Here is a 22,084-nt window from a genome sequence, read left to right as displayed (position 1 = left end):
TGCATTTTGCTTTTCCTCCACAGTGTAAGAATGTGTTTGGTTACTAGGTAACAAGCCTAACAGTGAGGCAGGTGCTCTCATTGACAGATGTTTCCTTGTGGTCTGGGGCATGTTTTTGTCAAAGCTACTTCTTTGTGTGGGATGTGGTCATTAGAAGCAACTGGGAACCATTTTTATCCTAAGACACAGGTCTATTTAGTTCTGTTTTCAGGTTAGCAATTTGCATCTCTTTAAAAACAGTGTACAGAGTAACCACAGTGTTCAGAAGAAAAAAACCATGAAGGGTAGTACAGCTGTCGTAGTTTATGAAACTGCTGCACCAACAAAGAATTAAGGTATATTAAAAATGGAGTTATATTGTACATACCTATTTGAGTTCATTGGCTTCTTTGTTCAAAGTTATAAAGTTATTTTTACATTAAGAACATGAATGAACTTCACAGAAATTCAAGTAACAATCAAAGTTATTGGAGTGTATTTACAACCAAGCAGTTGAGCCCCTAGAAAATTAAATGATTGTTTATGATTACAACAGGTTTTAGGCATTAATACACAGTATTGTTACAGCTGTGGATTTACAGTATAACAGGAACATTATGGGTGGGACACTGCAGTTGTATCCTTGAGCAAGATATCAGACTGAGTCAATTAAGGATGCATCATAAAATCACCTTGGATTGAAACACCTGTCAAAAACATAAGTAGGTTAATACAAGTTGTATATTTTAGCAGGTGACATGATTGTTAATGTCCTGCAACATTAGAAATTATGGAAAAATATTACATTATTCTTCACTTTTCATGACTTTGCATTTGTATTTGCTTTATTAATAAGGATAAATATTTGTACAAGTATGCTCTGACCACACTGACATCTCTACCTCCATATTTAGTAGGTTTGGTCTGTCTCTTTTTGTGTGTGATGACAGATTCCCTCAATCCTCATTGAAGTCATCAGGGTGCCCATTGCTATCGATGATGGTTTTGACTACTACTTGCGAGTCTTATCGATGGCTGTACCATCCAAAGTGAGAAGCACACCGTCTTCCACAGACAGCCCACACGAAATCCAGGCCTGTGGGGACAAGAGAAGATTTGACCATATGCCTCTTCTGTCTCATTAGGCAACGCTTGGCGCTCTCTTCCTCAGCTAACTGCCCTCCTTGATAGCAGTGCCTCCCTGGGTGGATAGTTCTGCTACTGCAGTTTCAAGGGAACAGGGTTTATCCCACACTTCTTTAGCTAGATCATCAGTTGGTCCTTTAGCCACCTTTTCTGTCCACTTGAAGAACAGTGACTGGGTTGTAACGGGCCGTACATGTGTTTTAAATGGCAGTTACAGTAGTCCACTTGATGGTAGCTTCAATACTCCTGCAGTTGGTTCTCTTTAGGATTTCTATTTATGGCACATGGTCATGGCAGGTCAATTTCAGAATTGGAGGCATTTTGTTGTCCATGCCATAGCTGGCATCCAGCAAAGTCCTTATGTCCCGTGGTGCTAGTGGTAGGGAGGTTTTTCTGCTGTGAAGGTTTCTATACCCCTAGGGTAAATGTCCCAATAGACACGGCAGCCTATCCAGCAATGTTTGAGTAAGCTACATTTCTAGGCCTTTCCCCAGCTGGTGTGAGTGATGTGGTCCTTAAATAGGGCTGCTCAAACACAGAGGAGCACCTAAAGTCCCATCTAAATTTCTGCCGCTCAGCTGAGCTGCCACTCGAAGCCCATCTGCTACCGATAGCCCTGTATCTCTGCCTTCCAGGGCCCTGACTAGTGGCTTCCAGATCATTCAATCCTGCCCCCATCACCAGGAACCCAAACACCAGTCGACAGTAATGATAGGGATGCACGTGGGAGTTCACTAATAGGCAGTCGTGCCGGATACCTTTGCGATGAAATTGTTTATAGTCATGTGGGGGTTGTGGCTTGGCCCTGACACCACTTCTTCGCCTTAGGGAGAAGAGCAAATCTAATCCAATGAACAAATCCAAGGCAACCAGCACCTCTACGCAGCAGCAGAGGAGGCTGCCGCAACTGGGTGTCGGTTTTAAGATATGGATGCGACAGAACCTTCCTAAACTTAACTCAAACAAGACTGAATTTCCGTTCCCAACATCAGCTTCACAAACATGTCAGTGTTGTTGTTGATGGTGCTGAAATCAGGCTTACGATGAAAGTTATGTATTTGAAGTAAGGAATGTTGTTCAGTTAAGACCCTCTCTCTGCTTATTTGATGTGGGCATATTGCAACAAATCCCTTTATCTCATGAAGATTAAACTACAGCAGTGTGTTACCTCCTGGGGTATCCTCTCTAAAACACAAAAAAAGACTTTTGTATTTTCTGAAATCTTCAGTTCCTGTGCAAACTAAAACTATTCAACATCTGCCCGTTACTCAACCAAAAACCAGGCTCTATGCAATGAGTGATAAAGCATTTTCATGTGCAGTGACTCCTTTGCACAAATCCTCTTCATACTCTGCAACTATCAACACCTTTAAATCTTACTGAAAAACCTCCTGCTATTAAAGCTATTTAATTTAGAATTTTGTTTTACTCTTAGCTGTATTGTGTCAATTTGCATTGATTTTTATTTTTATTCATATTTGTCACATACATGTTGTTATACTCAGCTTTGAGTTTTCTGATGTGCATTCATTCATAAACTTGTATTGTTAGTAGTAGTAGTAGCAGCAGCATTGAAAGTGTTACCCTCTTTTAATTCCATAAGAAAACAGTTTCATGGGGTGTTATCCATTTATTGATATCATTTCCAAGTGATGTGTTTCAAGTGCGATTTCACTTACAGAACCCTCCAATACAATTTGAAAAGCAGTGAAACATGTTTATCCTTTGCAAACAAAATTGGCCATGCCTATGGAAACATTGCCAAAAATATCTGCACTTTATTAATAAAAGACAAACATACTGTACATTATGGTCCAACGAGTTCCTGTCACAACAATGCACTACTGCTCTCACATACTATGCTTCAATGACATCGTTTGTTTATTGTAGGATTAAAAGAAAATGAAACCTGTTGCTGTTTTTCATGGATTATCTTCCTACTGCAAAAGCCACACAAGTATGTTTGAGTTATACCATCTTCTCCAACAGTCTTCATCTTCTACATTACCCTCTTGGTATTCTGTTGATTTAATTGAAACTGGATTCACTGATGATGTTAAAAGGGTTTTTGTGTCTCTGGCTTTTAAATATGCAATATAAACAATACTTTTAATGAACGTATTAAACAAAAATCTGGAACCATTATAAAATCTTGACAGCTAGTGGGATCCACTTAAATGTGTACTTCTGTGAATTCTGCTCTAGGCACTGGAACTTCACAGGGATTTCTGTGTATTTCTGTATTTAATCTTCATTCTCATTAATTTTATTCAATTTGTTGTACACTTAATTGTTCACGGTTACCATGGTTTCCACTTCCTTAGCTACTGTGGGTGTCAGTTCTTATAATGCCCTTATGATGTAATAACTCCATACTAGTTCCATGTTATGCTTAATTTTGGAAAACAGTGAAATGGTTCAAGAACCTTGAATGTTTCCTAAAGGAAACACACAAAATACAGAAAACACACACACATTTACCTTAAAATGAGCCGATTCTCAAAGAAAAAGGTAAATAGATAAACAATTCTGTTGGTTTCCTTCCTCTTATGAGTATTAGCCCTTATCTGTAGCAATAAATAATACACTTATTTAGTACCTCTGGACATTCCACTCAAAGTGCTTTATGGGGGCCCCACCTGGATGATGCTGCCAATGTGCACCAGTGCGCTCGCCACACATCAGCTATCAGTGGGAAGGAGAGCAGACAGATGAAGAAGGGGGTTAATAGGAGGCCATGATTTTTAAAGGGCAGGGAGGGAAATTTGACCAGGACACTGGGGTAATACCCTACACTTATCATGAAATGCCCTGGGATTTTTAATGACAACTGAAAGTTTGGACCACATTTCATCCAAAGTATGGTGCTATTTTTACTGTATAGTGTCCCCATCGCTATACTGGGACATTAGGAATTAGTCAGTTAGTCAATAGAATGAAGATAATACTTGTTATTCTTTACTGTTTGATCTTTATAATCCTAATACATACAGAGAATTTTTTAAGGAATAAATAAACTATGACTTCATCCATTAGTCAATTTTCTCTGTTTAGTGCAATACAGGGGTGTGGTGAGCCAGAGCCTAACAAGGCTGACAATGTGTGTAAGGCAGGATACACCCTAGAAAAGAAGTCAGTCTTTCACAGACGCATTCACTCACAGGACCATTTGGAAATGCCAGTTAAACTAGGCCAAATGTCTTAGGTCTAAGCAAGGAAACTGGAGCCTTTGGAGAAAACAGGCATGGTAACTGGAAGGACATGAAAGCTTTATACAGAAGGCACCACAGAGTTTGCCAGAATCCATCCCAGAACCAGTCTATTAAGAATTATGAACCAGTCTTGCTGCCCTCCATGCCACCCTGATATTACTTCACACCTTCACAAAAATATAAACTTTAACTCCCATGTGTCTAGCCAGAAAATGAAAGCCTAAAGGTAAAAGCCCAACACTTCCAGTGCTCAAGATTTTCTGTTGGTTCAGACGGCCATTACTGCTGTTTCTTATACTAGGCAGTCGCAAACTTTCTCACTTAGTACTGAGAGAATGCAAGTATTGGAACTTAAACCTAGGAAAGGGGCAGCATTACGTCCCAGAGCTGGAAAAACATTTTCTCCTTTTGTTCGTTCAAGGCACTGTTTTATACTAAATACATCACTCATTTCAAGAGAATTTTGTGGTGCCGATCAAAGGTTCTACAATACATAACAGGATAATTGCATGTACATATTTTTCTTTCAAGCAAGTTTTATGTTTTGATTATGATTTAGTGAATGGTAAGGAAACATTTAGATGGTCACATAATAACAAATAGAATCAATGATTACACGGAGAATAGATTAGAAAAAAACTAGACATTATTTCAATCACAGCACCACCTACTGGAGAATAAGTGTAATTCCAAGGTCTTTACTGGTTAATAAGAGAAATCGGTACCAATAAAAAAATGCCGTAGACAACAAAAAACAAGATATAAACCTACATGTTTTTGTTAACCTCAAGGTGCTTTATGAACTTTGAGCATTGCGTATGTAACTATTGTAAACCTAGTTTAAAAGTATAGTTTAACATCACCTAAAGAATTTGCTAAGTTTACTAACATTAGCTGCACCTCCTAAACTGCACCTTCAAACTGCTTTTTGTTCGCGCATCTAAGATATATCTTAGAAACATATAGCAGATTTGTTTGCAAATTATTATTTTTTAAATAAATAATAACATGTTCAATACATACTACTTTTAGTTTGTTCACTTTCCTCAACCATACAATTAAATTTCACGGCATCCTCTGAAGCTAGTACAATTGAACAACTTATTCAGCTATTTTCCTTAAATCCTTTATAGCAGGGTACACTGGATTCAGATGAGAAGTCAAGCCAGTCCTCTCTTATGGATTTTCAGGTTTTTCCAAGCTGCAGATATTTTTTTTTAGCACATTACAGGCTTCAAACTCCTAATGAAAAAGTCTTTGTACAGTCATACAGAATTACTTTGATAACTTTCATAATGAACATTTTTACATTACAAACATACAGACTTCGCGGGGCACAAAACAATTAACTGTTCATCTGCTCAGCGACAGCTCTAAGGAAAATTACTTATCCACTGCCTATGGATGGCTTAAAACTACAGAAATATTGACAAAACAGCACTTTCGCCTGCAAGTGTTTCTAAAAAATAAAACTCACTAAATTGACAATGTACTGTTACATTGCAAAAATCTTGCTCGACGTTTACTCACAAAGAAATTTTTAAAGAAAAAGGTCTGATTACGCAAAAATAAAAAAATATTTCAACTTAAAAGTAGTTTATATCGCAATAGCAACAGTTTGTATTAGTTGTAGCAGGCTTCACAACTTAGAAAATTATAAAGGTGCTTAGGCCCTTCTTCCCACACAGGCTGGAGCCACCAAAGGCACATAAATACAATTATTACTGTAATTATTAGTTAACTTCTATAGCTGCTCACAATTACAAAAAAGGTAGCTTCATTATCCACTTAAAAAGGCAACCACAAGAGACACATGCAAACAAGAATCCAACATAGTTGAAAGCACCCAAAGGAAAAGAGGCCCTAGAAAAGCTCTTTGCAAGAAAGAAAACATCTTCCTCCTCTTTCACTTTCACTGGAGAGGAGACCTACCTTTTAGAACACCTGTGCCAGGATTTTCTTTTGCACTGCCTCTGCTCCCAGAGCCTCTGGGCTCCCAATGAATACTTACTCAGCTCATGTCAGCCATCCAGATGTGCTTACTTCTGCCAGAGCAAATACAAAAACCTCAACACTATCCTTAATCTGTCTCGCTGGTGTCGTCCTTATCTTGATAGTCCTGTAGCCATATGTTCCAATATACCTCTCCTGCCCTGCTGTTTCCAGCAAGGAACAAGGCGAGGGAGGAACAGAGGGTGTGAATCCTTTACCCCCACTGGCCACTGTTTTTAAGTCCCCTTTCTGGCCACAAGTCCAGGACTTGAATGAAGAACAGGAGTGTCTGGGTGGTCGTACAGGGAAATCAGACATAAACAACTTGGGACTACTTGAGGACCATGTCTGTACACAAATTACCAGATGTTGTGGTGTTTTGTCTTTCCTTCCTCTCCTTTGTTTCCTCTTTTCCAAGTCTGGTCTCCACCAGCTCATGTGTCACCTCTTGCTGTGTGATAAGTGCCAGACATCTAGATAAACAGTGTGTCATTCAGTTCTGTGAAGACCGCTGGCTGCTGTTCTGCTTGCACTAGGCAGAAGGAAAGCCTTGAAAGCAAAGGGAGGTGGACACAGAGAGATAAAAATCACCATACCCGAGGAACACTGGCCATTATAGGCAAAACACATGTAAACAAAGCTCTAAAGCCACTGTTCTTCACAGACTTTTGTCACACTGTGATACACTAAATAAATGTTAACCTTAAAGAATAATTTCAGACTTTTAAACCAGACATTAATTTCAGATCACTGTAGACAAGGATTATCATTTTAGAAACAGCAGATAAAACAATACATTAACATCTCAGTTCTCACAAACTTTCCATATATAGTAATAGAAGGAAATCCTTCCAATCGAAAAGGCATTTCCTTCTTGTATTTAACTCTCATTTAAACTAGCTCTTTTTCACTTACGATTCCTTTTTTCTTAATGCCTCAGTTTGAGTTAAAATCTATTGTTTCAAGCTGAGCCACACCTGCGTGCATCTCATGTGTCTTTCATGATCTGATGAACCTTTCTGTGTTCTTCCTCTTAAGTGTCCTGCATGGTTGCTATCACATTGTTAAAGTAAGATAACACAGTATGCTTCAAGTCTTTCTGCAAAGATGACTGAATATGATCAGAAGGCTGAGTAACTTCATAGACGCCTTTTGAAAATTTCCACTCTGAAACCTGTTATCCCATTGACAATTTGGTAGGTACAAAGCAAGCTTTAAAAACCTGAATCAATGCTCATTTTTAATTTGATTCATTGATTTATTCTCATTTGGAAAAGTCCTGAAAATAATTTCAATGTCTTTTACCCATAATACTTTGCTTTCACAGTCTACAGTATATGCTTAATAAAAGTAAATAATGACTGTAATGTGTAGACATTTCCAACATCCAATGAAGGTATATTAGTTTTAGGGATTTAGAGAAACACCCATATAGTTAAAAGGTAGAAGCAGGTTCAATCTCCCATAGATTCCCTCCCCATGAAGGATATGGTTTCACATATGGTTGTGGTTATTGAACAACTAACTTGTGCCTACAGTTTAGGTTTACAGGGAAATCTGTCATAGTGAGCAGTATTTTACACCAGGTCATTTCCAGCATCATTCCCAGTTTCACAAGTTTTTTCAGGTAAAACAGGGGGCTCATATGTGTAGGTCCTCCATGCTACTGAGTAAACCAATTACCCTGGCAATTTGGCTAATTAGTGAAAGGCATTGCATTGGCTGTTTGACTGTCAAATGGATATGGGCATAACATCACCACCCAATTTATTCCCTATTCCTTGCTTGTCAGATGTTGCAAAACAGCAGGCAGTAACAAAGATACAATTCATATGATCCTAAAAAAGCTTGTTTTAGTCACAGAAGCCATGTCGCTAGGCATAATCCTTTTTTAACTACAACATGCAAGGTGGTACTTTTCTAGAGCTACTGAAACATGTCACGTCCTGTGGTTTTGTGGATGACAATAGTCTTCTTAGACGAATCCTGATTTCAGCAGAGAGGGCTCAGACAAGGCAGTATCAGTATCATGGTGTGGGTTGCTGTTTGGTGGAGTGGAAAAACGAACTTTGTTTTTCTTAAGTGTCATTTAATTGCTGCTGGTATTATACAGGAGCACTTCATCTTCAATTGAGGTGTTTTATGGTCTCACTCCAATACTTTTCAGGAAGACACGGTCACTTTGTCAAATGAAAACAACATCAGAGGAACAAAGGGGAAGACTTTAATTAAACATGTGCCCTGAGTTTGATGGCACCCTCATATGTTATACATGCTTGTTCTTTGGGGGTTCTTTTTTTTTTGTTTCAGCATGTAACATCCATGCTCAAATGGTTTTAAATCTGGAGATTAATCTGGCCAGTCCAACATTTTCCATTTTCTTCTCCCAGTGATCTTCCTGGTTGCATTGGCTATATGTATGTTTTGGGTTGTTGTCTTGCAGCATTGTGAAGCACTGTCCAATAACTATGGAAGCATTTTGTTCCTTCTTCTTCTACATGAGCAGGAAAATATTTCTGTGAACTTTAGAATACATTGTGTTGTGCTGCTGCCCTCGTTAGTTACATTATCAATAAGGACGAGGGAGCCAGTTTCAGAGACAGCCATGCATGCCATCTAATACGATTGCTCTTTCTTAAGTATCAAAAGCAGTGTATTTTAAAGCTATAATGGAGGAACATATGTAGATGGTGCACATTTGTTTCCAAACAAAATTAGGCCTTAAAGGAAAATTACAGACTATGTGATTGACTGAGTTCGTGCAAATTTATTTTCTCAGAAAACAATGTTCTTATATGCAACTTGAGAGAGCACTGGATATCGTTTGAAATTGTGGCCAACTTCTCTTCTGCTGAACACCAGCCTCCTTTCACATAATCTATGTTCCGAGCCAGAAAAGAGGATTCCAGCTGTCTCCCGTCAAACCCTGCATAGAATGTTAAGATCAGGTCATTTTTTAAACAATTTGTTTAGTCTGCCTTACGCTATTTTATAGATAAGATCCCTGTCCCACAATAAGATATATAATAATGCTTGACATTTAATACATATACAAAGAGAACAGAAAAGGCAAAAAAAAAGAGATGAGGTCATTCACATCTGGGTGTTCAAGAGTCAGAACATCCTCCAGCTAATCCTTTGTGAGTCATGTTTTATGGGTGTCCCTTGTGCCAAAGTGCAAATGTATTAATCAGCACATTAGTTAAAGGTAGTAAAAGGTAAAAAGTAGCATCAGTCAAAAAGAAAGTTTTACTTTATGGGTGGCACAGTGGTACAGCTGTTTGCATTGCTTCCTTGCAGTGCTGGGGCCCTGGGTTAAATTCAGGACCTGGCCTGCTATCTGTGTGCAGTTTGTATGTTCTTCCTGTGTTTGTGCTGGTTTCCTTTTCTGTGTGCACGTGTGCCCCACAATAGACAGGAGCACGGTGTACCCTGCCTTGTGCCTGTAGCTAGCTTCATCTCCCCCACAAAGTGGTTAGAGGGTAGAAAATGGATGGATAGATTTGCTTAAAATTATTGAAGTCGTACAAAGCTAAAAATAAGGTAGAGTATATAATGGACCAAATATAGTAACATAGATAGTTGTTTTTAACACATGCCTAATACAAACCTTATTAATAGTACTAATAATGAAAGAAGAATATTAGAATGTAGCATATCTGCTAGAATAATCTTGTCAGACCTCAGGAGTTAAATACTATAAGTAAGTAAAGGACTGAAACTGCTGATGTATAACCAGCTGGTGTAACACCTGCATTCCCCAGATTTCAGTTGTGGATTGATCCTTTGGAATCAAAAACACTGTATAGATGAACCATAGTATGTTGCTCCTAACAAAAGGTTCTTTTAGTACCAAACCAGCTTTTATACACTGTTTATCTATGTGTTAAGTGCCACACATTTTAGGTGTTGCTTAAAATAAAGTGTTACCATTGATTGACTTTAAATTCTAATATTTGCGCATATATATTAATTTTTAGTAAATTACAAAATACATCACAAAGAAATAAAAGCATTTGGCATCAGTTGTAACTACAAGAAAAGTAAAAAATTACATTTAATCATGCGATAGATTTAATAAGAGCTCTATGGCTCTCTGTAGGAATTTGATAAACAGAAATTCTAAACATCAGGAAATAGAACGTGTATATTGTGTGTTTTGGTTTTACATTTAGTATTTAGTATCAGAGTGTTACACTGTATCATCTTCACACATAAGCTCCACAAATATAGACACATTTTATGAAAGATAAAAAGAAGGTAGATGTGGGTTCAGTAAATAACAATTGTATTATGTAAAACATCGTTCATAAAAACAAAGATGTGTTTAGCTACACTTGGAAACATCAAACAAAATAATGTGGGAAAATACAGTATATAGTAGAAGTAGATACAGTATTTAAAAAGCCTGTTCAATCAGATTTGAGGTGGCATTAAATACAGTAATAATAGAAATACTGAAATACAAATATATTAGAAGAAATAAAACTAGATACAATTACACAACATTCAAAATAAATAACTAAAATAAAAGCTTAATAAAATAAATTTAACTTCTGACATTAATTTTCATAATTTTTTCACTTTGAAAAACTGTAGCTTTGGGGTAACCAACCAATTATTCAGGATCTAGACATTACTGGATGTATATTTTATTAGGATGCTAGTGATGGAACAATAGATTTAACCAATAAAAGTGAAAGTCATAATATACTTTTGGAATATGTGTTTTCCACGATCATTTTCTTAATGAAGAAACAAGTCCTTGCGTATAACTTTAGCCATAGAAAGCCAAGTGCAGACAGAAAAAAACAATCATCAAACCTTTTAAACAAGTGGAAGCCATTAAACACTTGTCCTCCACAATATATAAAGTCAAGCCTAGCTCTTACCATAAAATGTAATATAGTCCAAGTAATGCTGATAATGTGAGCTACACAAAAATTATTCAATGGAGGTTTTAAAAAGACTTGTTCATTTTACATTTGTAATTGTAAATAATTGTTTCATTCATGTAATGTTACTTTAGGTAAGGCATTACAAAACTGAGTCAAAATGTATAAGAATGCTTCTGAAGGTTCTTACAAATAGAAACTCCTGGGCAGTTGTATATGTTGTGTATATACAGTATATGCTTTCAAATGTACGGTATGTGTGCATGTGAGACTGGTTAAGGTATGCCTACTGGAGTACAGTTTCTCCAGTCTGAGAGTTTCTAACTTCTTCTGAAGTCTAAGTGGGGTGATCAGGATCTGTTTAGAAAGTGTTCTCATTTTTCAAGCAGTGTTTGTATGTGCCACTCTCATAGCTGCATCACAGACCACACACTTACTCATCGCCTTCTTAGTTGAAAAAAATTGGTTTTGCTCATGAGTTTCAAGTCTTTGCTTTTGTGCTGCCTCAAGGCTTTTGCCTTTCTGATGGCTCAGGTGCGGGTGCTTTGAGTTGAATGGTGACTGTGTTATTTCCAGCAGTGGAAATGCGTTGTTTCAAATCTGGCTGTTTCTTACCTTAGTGAGTACTTGTTCTCAGTATTTGATAGTGCTTATACCATGTGTACTGTTGTTCCAACAGGATGGAGAAAATGTTTGCTGATAATGTTCATAGGTCTGAGGGTTGTTTGCTTTTATGTTCTGCCAAGATAACGTTGGCCTGCTTTTTACTTGGAGGCAGAGAGGCGTTGTGCTGTATGATATTCTTGTGTCAAGAAAGGCTAAACCTTATGTGGGTTCACGTTAATGTGAATCCTTTTGGCACAAGGCCGGAGTTCTGGGGTTAGAAGCAATGTAATTTATGAAGTAATATTATGGTCACTCAGTGTGCATGAATAGTTCAGTAGTTCATCTGTTAGTGCTGGTACTGGAAGATCCGTGCTTAATTTCGGAATTTATTTTAAGTGGTTTAAACATCAGCAAAATTAAAGGTTATAGTCCATCCTTTCACACTGAAGAGATATTAATGATTTTTCCCCTCTACCTCCCAAACGTTTTACCAAACAATAGGGCATAGCATAAAATGACTAACTTAATACATAACATTGGTTTAATGAAAGGATATCATTTAAGGATATTATCAATCTTTACATTATACTAGACTTAAAGTGAAAAATTATTAGCTACTCATATTTTAACATTTTTTCTTGCCTTTTTTTTACTTTAACAGGTGGAAGGATCTACAGTATCACTTTAGTGGGCTAGCTCTCAAGTGGAAGGATATGCTATTCCCATTCATGACATGGTACAATACGATGCAGTGTGCTAACTCTCAAGATGATATGTCAATAGTGTGTAAATGCTTTGCAGACCATGGAAGTATATAATATTTCTTGAGCAATGACTACCCACTGAGTAAATAACAAATATTCATAAAATAAAAATATTTTGCACCTTAATATTCTGCCTCTTCTCATTTGATCAACTAAGTGGTGGTGGTCCCCTAAGCTTTGAAAGCTTGGCTGCCATCCAGGCACAGCACACACTGAAGAGATGACTCTCAAGATATTACACTATCTCTGTACTAAATGAGTACCAGAATATTCAAGTCAACCTATAGTTCATTTGATTGTTTCTTTAAGATTCTTTAAAAAGCAAAAGCATAAGACAAATCAGAAAAGATTTGTCTCTTTAATCCCTATCGTTTTCTTGGATTTACAATGTTCTGAATTATTATTATACATTAGATATAGGCCAAAGCAAAAAAGCAAAAAAGCATTCCATCTCTTAAGAATATATGAAAATGCAGTGCCTATCAGAAGTATTGGAACAGTGTGGAGGAAAAAAAAGAACAAAACTGCTATTTTTGTTTTACAGTTGAGAAATTTACTTTTGCGATCATATGAATTGTAGGTACTATATCATATATGCTTTATTTTGGGGGTAATTCCATGAAAATATTTAATCATATAAGAACAAAAACATAATTTGTGTTCAACCCGGTGGTCTCAAGTGACTATACTTGTTTGGACTCATTAACTTAAGGTAAATTTCAGAGCATAAAACTCTGAACTCATTTGGTTGTTGTATGAACTGTACAAAGACCCAGTGAGCTCACCAAAATCTGAATGCAATTATGTGAAATGGTTTTGAAGTGAAATGAAGTGCTTTGTGCAGCAACATTGAGTTCTTGTTTGTTCTTTGACTGTTTAATTTTTTCCTCAGTATGTACAATACATGCTCAATTTGATTGAAATATGCGGATTGACTTGGACACCCTAAGATTTTTCACTTTTTTCTCCTGGTGAATGTTTTGGTTGAACTGGCTGTATGATGTGGGTCTTTGGTATGTTGCATGGTGAAGTACCACCCAATAAGTATGGAACATGTTCTAAATAAGCAGTGACAAAGTTTCTGTAAATTTCAGAATTCACTGTACATCTGCCATAATTACTTACATCATCAATAAAGATGAGTGAGCCTTTTTCTGAGATGGTCAGGGAAGCTCATGCCATGACATTAGTTCCACCATGACTCATAATTTGCTTAGAAGTACAAAGGAGAGGAACAAGGGAACAAGGAGGGTTTTGGAAAAATGTTATTATGGACAGATGAGACCTGGACAAAAGTGTGGACAAAAATACTCCGAAGAACATAATTTCATCTCTGAAGCATTGGTGTCTTTACAAATGTTGATCTATCCAGACCAAATATATCAGTGTTTTCACTTTCAATTTTTTTATTCTATTACATTCTGTTTACACTCCTCCCTCTAACCAGCACAAAATCGACATGGGTTAAAATGAATTCAAGTGAACCAACATAGCAGATGTTCATACTTAGTATTTACAATTAAGTATGTTAAGGGTATAACTGAATTAATTGAAGACAAAATATTATATTTCTAGTTGTATCAAAGAGAAATGAGTAATTCATTAATAAACAGTTGATAATGAGCTATATACTTTATTTCAGAGAAATGTCTAAGCTTTATTTATTACCTTAGCAACATGCAAGTACTGCTTTTTGATGAGGGTCTTATACCTAGCACCCTGTGTAGGAGGTTTGTTCCACCAATTCTTACTAGACTAAACTTACTGTTTCCTAAAATCATAGTTTTAATTCAAAGTATTAACCTTATCCTATTTCCTTATCCCATCTCCAATCCTAAGACACAACTTAGTTCTATAACATTATTAGGGTTAGTTTTGAATAAAGTTTGTAGCTTAGGTAGCTGGGGTAAAAACTAAAGACTAAAAAAAAGTTTAGTCTAGGTCATATTATTATTTATTTTATTTTTTTTCATTGACAGAAATTAGCCATTTCTATGTTTTCAGACAAGCCTCTGTTGTAATAAGGCTCCTGTATGTCTGTCTCAGGCTATGTTTAAAATGGTATCATGTCTGCATGAAATGTAACTTCTTCAACTATTGCTGCATTCAATTTTTTTTGTAAAAAGTATTGATTTGTCCATAAAAGGATAATGAAAGGTCTACTTGTATTTCAGTTTAATTAAATTGTGAATCTTATCATCTAATTATCATCATCTAGGAACTCCTCTTTGCCTGTCATGTTTGACCGTATACAAAAGGCAGAAGACACTGTGAAAGTACTGCAGCAATTTCCTCTTAATTCCCCTGAGAGCTGCCACTGTATGAAGAGAGGCAGGAGACTGTCACTGGAGTGACAGACAGAGGAAGGGGAAATGAACAGGGAAAAGAGGATGTTTGGTCAGACTGCCACATGGGCAGAACACTACAGTACTGAGTCTGCTATTAAGTCTAGATAATATATAAGGTTAGAGCTGGCATTCTACAAATATGGTAAGAAAATATCAAGGATGGTGTTGTATGGCTCAGGAAATGTACCTATCATGTATGATGGAGCCAAAGACAACATCTAGTTAAGAAAGAGCAAACAAATTAGGAATCTTGTCTGTGGGGTGAACAAATTTTGGTGTCAAAACAGACGCTAGTTCGCAAAACCAAATCCTTATGCAACCCCAGGCTGTTCTTCCCACTTCGACATATGAAATCCTTTTTTTCCACATCAAACGATGACATATGGCGCATGGGGAAGAAGCCTGCTGCCTCTGCTGGGAGACAGCTGGAACAAACCTGGAGTGCATTATGGCAGAATGCAAGCTCCAAGTCAACGGCATCCCAGCTATATAGATACTTTATTAATCCCATGAGGGAAATTGCAGAAAGCCAAGGAAAATTCATAGGTACAGTGGGGGTAGAGGCATAGAGACATTTTACTGAAAAAGTGATACAAAGGAGACCTAAATTAGAAGGCTAATGGATAAAGCGATCTACTCAACTTTACTTTATCTACTATACTTATCTATTGTCCACATCCAATGGAAATTTTCCTTTGCACTACTGAGACAACAGTAGACAAATGCAGACTATGTAGAACATCAAATATAGTACATATATAGAATATAGAATATAGTACAAAAAACAAGATTAAAGTGTGACATATATATGCTGTCAAATCTAGAGCTCTGAAGGGGATTACACATCAGAGTTTAAAAGAGTAATGACTCTCAGAATGACTTCTTAATGTGTAGCCTTTTTTACTCAAAACATTGTCAAGATGGTAATTTTTCAAATTGGAAGTGTAGTGGCTTAGTTACTATTAACTCTTAGTATACATTTCATTCAGCTGTTCTGTTTCTGACCAATAATTTTACTGCACACGTTGTTTAATAATCCTTGACAGTTTAGCTGTACTCCCGACACTAAAGTTCCCACACCAAGGGGAGATGTTAAAAAAGAGCACACTCTCTCCCAGGCTTATATAGACCACCTCTGGGTGTGTTTGCTTACCTCAAAGCTCCTGAACCTTTTCTGAAAAAATAATCTCTGTGTGGCTTTTTAAAAAAACATATTCTGTTTTTTTCCCATATCAATGTATGAACTAAGTTATTTAAAACAAAGGACAGTCACCACAAGCTGACCATTTACATATCATAGGCTGAATAATGACTGGCACAAATCTGCTGAAGTGTAGCAATAATTCTTTTGCTTTCTTAACATTTATTCCAAATATTAAATGTTCAGATACACGTTTATACAGTACATGTGTATAACAAGGAAATAAAGCCTACAGGCCACAACAGAGGAGTCCACTTATGTTTACAGTTCTTTTAGAGATGTGGAGAAGGAGACTTGCTGATGCTTACAAAATGTGCATCAAAACCATTCTCCCCATATCAATTATATTATCCGTCCATATCTATCTCATACTCTGTACAGTTGTGAGAAAAAGTTAGTGAACCCTTTGGAATTATCTGGATTTCTGTATGAATGGCTCCTAAAACATGATCAGATCTTCATCTAAGTCATAAATAATAAATAAAGACAGTCTTATTTAACAAACAACACATACAGTACAACATTTTACATTGTCATATCTTTATTGAACAAATCAATAAACAAGGTCTTTGCTCACTTACATATGATGTTTGTTGGCAAGTTGAATCAACATGAATGTAAACTCTTTGGTCTTGGTGCTTGATGGTGTTAGATAAAGGGCAGGTAGGAAATATGATCAGCATACAGTAGTTATGATCCCAGATATTGGATTATTATTTTACAGTCTGACTCTTTCAAGGGGCAGCACTGCACCCTAGTGGCAAACATTGAAGTGCATCAGTGTGAAGATAAGTGAAACAAAAAAATTCATGTTCCTCTCCTCAAAGTCAAGAAGCAGAGTTATTCTATCACATATGTGATAGTGCCACAAAAGTATACTATGGTCTGTAAGCTAATAAATTTAATATGTCATCATGTCATATTAATTTCATCTGGATTTCAGTATGAATGGGTCCTAAAACATGATCAGATGTTTTTTTTGACACCTGAAGAAGGCTCCACGGCCGAAACGTTGTGTTCTCTTTCTTCTTTTTTTCAGCATGGAATAAACCTATTACTTGTTCCTTTGCAAGGTAATAAGATGTCTTGTGGCCATGAGTAAAGTCTCCTTAGGAAATATCCATCCATCAAATCACAAGTCTCAAGCATTTCTTTTACTGTTAACTTTTTGTTTCAAAGGCTTTTTAACAGACTAACACATTATTCACTACTGGTCCAGGGAGGCCAGAGTCCACCGGTTTTCCTTAACCTTTAATCGTCAGTGAGTTGAGAACTGGAAACGGTGATAATATAGATCAATTAAGTGAACAACTGTTACAAATGAAGTTATGAAGAGTGCTGGTAGGAATGACCCAGAGGACACAATTATTCTCCAGGACCTGGAAGGAACATCAGTGATGAAAATAAATCAAAAGTAAAAGGTAAAGTCCATACCATAGCTTACTCTGGTTTCCATGGTGTGAGGCAGACAAGAGAGCACCTGACCTCTCACCTGCATGAGACACTGGTCCATTGCAGAGATCACTACCAGCTATGCTAGTTCCCATTTATAAATCAGGTTGAACTGGAGCATCCTGGGTAAAGTAAATGAAGGTGCAACAACAGGGTTTGAATCAGAGCCACGAGTTAAAATGAATTCTCACTTACAAATTGCTTTAAAATGATAAAACAAAAATGCAAATTAACAGGTCATTTAAAACTGTTGATTATTTAATTAGTTTAATGTGATTATTATTTTAATAATCAAAACATTATATGTTTTTATAATTATTTTACATTGATTATTCTTTGCATTTACCTCGTTTTTATTGTTGTACAAGCACTTTGGGATGCCTAGACATTAAGCGTGATAACTAAGAATAAATGAGTATTATAATATTTTAAAATGCAATCATGATAAGGCCCACAGCTGTACAAAACATAGTCTTCCAGACATCCTCAGACTGTTTTGTCATAAACTGGTCTGTTTCAAGTCTCGATTTACGATGGCTCTGGCCTATTGATACCACTTTCCAAGGTGTTAATGATGAATGTTGACATCCTTTCTTGCTGTGGTGACATATAGCAGCAGAATGAGGACATTCATCAACACCAACAGTTGTCTTAAATTTTGAAAATTTCCAAAACATTCTTAACATCTTAATCCAGGTTACTCATGTAAACTAAATGACATTATTCTGAGGTTACATTGATGTTTTACAGAAGCTCACTGACTCACTACAGCTCATCCAGAAGAGTTATGTGAATTGGAATACAGGTGCAGAATTCCCCTCAAATGGATGCATTTCAATTACAAACCTGGAGAATCAACTTATATAGAGCTGATCACAGAGTACCTTGATCAAGGATTTAACAGCAGTATCAGCACTTGGAGTTTGACATTCTGGTAATAAATCTACAACCACAGCACCATATACACATGCATTTTTAATTGCAAAGCTAACATTTTGTAATTTTGTACTTCTCATACAACACATTAGAAAGGACATCAAAATAGCAACAGTACCATTTAATGTTTTTTGGCTCACTATATTTCAGAATGCAATATATTTTATTTTTATTAACTTTTTCTTTTCTTTGGATTGACTTTCATGAAGTATTATTTCATCTGCAACAGCAAAAAAATATTGTAATTTCCTACGCAATCAATCACTGCAGTTCTCCTTACTGAAAGAGCAGGAATGGGATATTCCATACAACGTCTGGCCACAATATGCAACACTCACTCCCTCAACCATAGCTTGACATTTTAATTGTGATTTAAAGCAATAGGGAATAATTCAAATACTGCCTGATTCCAGCTTTCAGTCACATATGGTAGAAAGACTGTTTTTAATCAAGACCACACTCTAATTAATGTCCAAATACTTTGGAAAACAGATATCTGTTCTTAATTGGATCAAACATAACATAATAATGAAATTAACTAAACGATTTTAAGCTGACGTGTCCGTTCTGGGACAATATTCAATAGGTAAAGCAACAAATATTACACCAAAACAAATGAATTGATATGTAATTATAAGCGTTCTCATTTCTTGTCTTTAAAGTTTAGTTCGAGTCTTTAAAGTTTTTTGCGGTTCTACCCTCAATATTTTGCATGATTTACTTTTGAAGATCAAACACCTTGGAGAGAAGTGTATAATCTTGCTATTAGATAGCCATGAAAGGATCAATATCTCACTGATCTTCTTTGTACAGTTGATTTGAATTATTTTAATTGAAAATTTCTACAAATATAACAGAGGACATGGTTTGCTGATGTTTTTCAAAGGCTGCTGAAATATTTGACCCCCAGGCTTACACATACTGTACCTGATCTTTCTGCCGAAAAAAAACTCAAAGTGTTTGCAAGCAATTTTCCTAGTTATTGCTTATTAATTATATATAATTATGATTTCAGGAAGTAAAGAGTTAGATTAAAAAAACAACTAAAATAAAACAATTATGCAGTCATCCAAACAAGAAAATTGGAAAATGTAATCAACCCATTTAGTATGTTTGGTAGGTAGAAACTAGTACTAGAAAATATGCTATTTTTGCAATTCATTAAAAAAGTAAAATCTACAAAGTATAATTTATCAATTAAAGAGGTAGTATTTATGTGTCTTATCAGATTCCTGTTAAAATCTTACCTCCTCTCAATCTAGAGATCAAGTTAATTGACTTGACATTGATATTTATCTGATATTTATGTACAATTGTTTTGAAGATCTCATCCAGCCATTTCTTAAACGACGCCAGGGTATTCACTTCAATTACATGGCTGGAAAGCTTGTTCCATTCTCCCATACTTCTATTAGTGTAAAGACCTGCTTCCTGTGCCAACATGTCTAGCCCCACTGTTCACAAAAGGAACATTTTTGACAAGTCTCTGGACCAGCCAATAAACCATCAATCTGGAAACGCCATATACAGCTGACACAAAACCGTAAGATGCTGTATTGAAACAATTTAAATGTTTGATTGTTACACAACATGATTGCCAATGTTATTGTAGCATACGTTATTTGATAACATTTCATTTTTACAGTTGTGAGAAAACGTTTGTGAGCTCCTTGGAACCATCTGTTTCCAAGGCATCAGTATTCCTGCAGTAAATGCTCCTGAGGTGTGATCTGATCTTCATCAAAGTCTTAATAATAATAATAATAATAATAATAATAATAATAATAATAATAATAATAATAATTGCTTACACTTATATAGCGCTTTTCTGGACACTCCACTCAAAGTGCTTTACAGGTAATGGGGACTCCCCTCCACCACCACCATTGTGCAGCATCCACCTGGATGATGCGACGGCAGCCATAGTGCACCAGAACACTCACCACACATCAGCTATTAGTGGAGAGGAGGGCAGAGTAATGAAGCCAATTAATAGATGGGGATTATTAGGAGGCCATGATTGGTAAGGGCCAATGGGAAATTTGGCCAGGACTCCGGGGTTACACCCCTACTCTTTTCAAAAAACGCCCTGGGATTTTTAATGACCACAGTGAGTCAGGACCTCGGTTTTATGTCTCATCCGAAGAACGGCACCTGTTTACTGTATAGTGTCCCCATCATTATACTGGGGCACGCACATGGACCGCAGGGTGAGCGCCCCCTGCTGGCCCCACTAACACCTCTTCTAGCAGCAACCTTAATTTTTCCCAGGAGCTCTCCCATCCAGGTACTGACCAGGCTCACACCTGCTGAGCTTCAGTGGGTTGCCAGTTGTGAGTTGCAGGGTGATACAGCTGCTGGCTGCAATAATAAACACAATCTGATAAAACAACTAACACACATATAATTGTACTTTTTCTTGTCTATATTGAGCACTGTTCAAACTTTCACTTCTCACATCTGTACATAATATTATGTGGTATTGTCATTACACACCTTTCCCTTTCTAGTACTAATTCTCTTCTAATACTAATTTCTCTAATACCAATACTACTGTATATATACAGTGCCTTGCGAAAGTATTCGGCCCCCTTGAACTTTTCAACCTTTTGCCACATTTCAGGCTTCAAACATAAAGATATAAATTTTTTATTTTATGTGAAGAATCACCAACAAGTGGGACACAATTGTGAAGTGGAACGAAATCTATTGGATTTTTGAAACTTTTTTAACTAATAAAAAAATGAAAAGTGGGGCGTGCAAAATTATTCGGCCCCCTTGCGTTAATACTTTGTAGAGCCACCTTTTGCTGCGATTACAGCTGCAAGTCGCTTGGGGTATGTCTCTATCAGTTTTGCACATCGAGAGACTGAAATTCTTGCCCATTCTTCCTTGCAAAACAGCTCGAGCTCAGTGAGGTTGGATGGAGAGCGTTTGTGAACAGCAGTTTTCAGCTCTTTCCACAGATTCAGGTCTGGACTTTGACTTGGCCATTCAAACACCTGGATACGTTTATTTGTGAACCATTCCTTTGTAGATTTTGCTGTATGTTTGGGATCATTGTCTTGTTGGAAGATAAATCTCCGTCCCAGTTTCAGGTCTTTTGCAGACTCCAACAGGTTTTCATCCAGAATGGTCCTGTATTTGGCTGCATCCATCTTCCCCTCAATTTTAACCATCTTCCCTGTCCCTGCTGAAGAAAAGCAGGCCCAAACCATGATGCTGCCACCACCATGTTTGACAGTGGGGATGGTGTGTTGAGGGTGATGAGCTGTGTTGCTTTTACGCCAAACATATCGTTTTGCATTGTGGCCAAAAAGTTCGATTTTGGTTTCATCTGACCAGAGCACCTTCTTCCACATGTTTGGGGTGTCTCCCAGGTGGCTTGTGGCAAACTTTAGACGAGACTTTTTATGGATATCTTTGAGAAATGGCTTTCTTCTTGCCACTCTTCCATAAAGGCCAGATTTGTGCAGTGTAAGACTGATTGTTGTCCTATGGACAGACTCTCCCACCTCAGCTGTAGTTCTCTGCAGTTCATCCAGAGTGATCA

At 36.8% G+C, this 22,084-nt stretch overlaps 1 long non-coding RNA gene across 2 annotated transcripts; it reads right to left on the bottom strand.

The window, feature by feature from the left end:
* Positions 1–127: 127 nt before the first annotated feature.
* On the bottom strand, positions 128–6,695 carry LOC107075453 (uncharacterized). Of its 2 annotated transcripts, XR_001476977.2 has the most exons (3): positions 6,349–6,695; positions 882–1,075; positions 128–686 (listed from the first exon to the last, which is right to left on the bottom strand). It is a non-coding gene; the product is annotated as an uncharacterized lncRNA (long non-coding RNA). The 2 variants fall into 2 exon arrangements; XR_001476976.2 differs by having other exon boundaries at positions 128–1,075.
* Positions 6,696–22,084: the final 15,389 nt, after the last annotated feature.

Source organism: Lepisosteus oculatus, chromosome 3 (genome assembly GCF_040954835.1).
Source record: "Lepisosteus oculatus isolate fLepOcu1 chromosome 3, fLepOcu1.hap2, whole genome shotgun sequence".
NCBI lineage: Eukaryota > Metazoa > Chordata > Actinopteri > Semionotiformes > Lepisosteidae > Lepisosteus > Lepisosteus oculatus.
The sequence above is the reverse complement of the archived record's forward strand: the minus strand, read 5'-3'. Positions and strand labels throughout refer to the sequence as shown.